Source organism: Dasypus novemcinctus, chromosome 10 (assembly GCF_030445035.2).
Source record: "Dasypus novemcinctus isolate mDasNov1 chromosome 10, mDasNov1.1.hap2, whole genome shotgun sequence".
NCBI classification, from domain to species: Eukaryota; Metazoa; Chordata; class Mammalia; order Cingulata; family Dasypodidae; genus Dasypus; species Dasypus novemcinctus.
The window spans coordinates 96,392,679-96,394,860 of NC_080682.1; the positions used below are offsets into that span (position 1 = coordinate 96,392,679).

A 2,182-nucleotide genomic window follows, 5' to 3' on the forward strand; every position below is an offset into this window, starting at 1 on the left:
AAGGGCATCGCCTCATTCTCCCTAAGTTTTAATGACCCTAGATGTTGCATCACTCACTTTTTCATCTCCAAGGATGCAGAATTTACTCCAGTAGCTACACTTCCTCTTGGACCTACATATAGCTTACATTTCTTAGAGACTTAATGTGACCGTGCGAAAAGAAAGAACAGGATCCATTTTAAAGACTAACAACTTCATCTCTGCTGTGAGTGATATTGTTCTTTATTAAGTCACTGAAACATAGATGCGAGAATGGCAGTATGGATAAGAAATGGCTCCTACAAAGGATTGACCAGTATCTGACAAAATAACCAGAGATTAATTTTATGCCCCATAGAATTATTTTATTTCTGCAGGCGTTTGATTAGAAAAGCCCTGATGCATTTTTTTTTCTTGGCATGCCAAGGCCGATTATTACACCTCCACAATCCAAAAAACAACTCCTCTCTGATACCCATAAAGCAAAACAGTAAAAAAGAGAAAGTGATAGTGGCAATTTCAATATGGGCACTGATTTTTGTGATGGGCTAGATGTCTAATAACTAGGGGTGTCATATGAAGGCATAAGTAATTTAGTATCCCTTTAAGAGAAAATAAAGCTTCTGAAAAAATATAAGCTCTGGTCTCATATTTAATGGATTTTGGAGTTGCTGCTTGTTACTTACAACTTTTCACAAAGGCTGAAGGAGATGCATGAGTCTTCACCAGCTTGTACATGCATTTTCATTGAGAAGTTTCTGTCTTTATGGATTGATGTCTCTTCTGCTTGATTCCAAAATCAATCACTCTACCTTCTTTCTCACGGGTTTCCCTGGCCTGGAACAGCAATATCCTTGGCTCTCCATCCCTTTCTCCTGTATCTATGCTATGGTGCTGTCAGGGAACTGCCTGGTCCTCCATGTGATCTGGACTGAGCCCAGCCAGCATAAGCCCATGTTCTACTTCCTGGCCATGCTGGCCCTCACTGACCTGTGCATGGGGCTGTCCACAGTTCACATGGTGCTGGCGATACTGTGGGGACTCAGCCAGGAGATTGGTCTGGATGCCTGCATAACCCAAACTGCCTTTGTTCATGGTCTGTCAGGGATTGAGTCTGGAGTCCTCCTCACCATGGTCTTTGATCGATTTACTGCAATCTGCAATCCTCTGAGATACACATCCATCCTCACCAATACCAGAATCATCAAAATTTGGCTGGGAATATTAGGAAGGAGCTTTATAGTCATTATTCCTCCCATAATCCACTTAAAGTTCTTCTACTACCATCCCCACATCCTCTCGCACTCTTTCTGCCTGCACCAGGACCTCCTCCGGCTGGCCTGCTCTGACATCCGATTTAACAGCTTCTACGCCTTAGCCCTGGTGATCTGCATCCTGCTTTTGGATTCAGTGCTCATCCTCATCTCCTATATCTTGATCCTGCACTGAGTCTTGGCTACTGAATCTCAGGAGGAGCGACTCAAATCCTTGCAGAGCTATGTCTCCCACATCTGTACAGTCTTCATCCTCTACATCCCAATCATTAGTCTGACTATGGTGCACCGTTTTGGGAAACACCTCTCTCCTGTAGTACATGTCCTCATGGGCAACATCTACACCTTTCCCCCGCTTTGATGAACACAATAATCTATAGTGTCAAGACCCATCAGATCCATAGCAGGATCCAGAGGTGGTTCACTCTGAAAAATAATTGAATACTAGAGGTTAATATATGTTAGGGGTTAGGAGGTAGTAGTTCTAGGAGGAATGTATAATACATAAATGTTTCCTGGAAGTCATAATTAATTGTTCTGCAATACTTTACAGGTTTGTAGCCAACCATAAATTAACAAATACGTTTTAGCCCATAAGTTTTATTTTAAGCACTTAATACCCTCTGATACATTGCAATAAAGCTTTGGTGTATATTAAACTTTTAGGATAGCCAGAAACAATTCTTTGTAACTGTTGTAGTTCACCAAACTGTATCCCAGATGCCTTGTTCCTTTGAGGATGATGCTATGTTTTATAACTCTGTAACTGAAGACTAAGGCAACAAGTTTCAAATAGCTTTCTTATATTCCCTTATCTTGTTTTGCAGGCTTGAAGTCTGATAACTCCTGAATGTAGCCCTCAGTGTTTATTAATGAAGTAACATGAGTCAGCCCAGAACTGATCAATCCAGTTCTTAACAGCTTAAGCC

The 2,182-nt window shown here is 41.4% G+C and overlaps 1 pseudogene; it reads left to right on the forward strand.

The window, feature by feature from the left end:
- Positions 1-753: 753 nt before the first annotated feature.
- LOC101436363 (olfactory receptor 51V1-like) lies at positions 754-1,694 on the forward strand (annotated as a pseudogene).
- Positions 1,695-2,182: the final 488 nt, after the last annotated feature.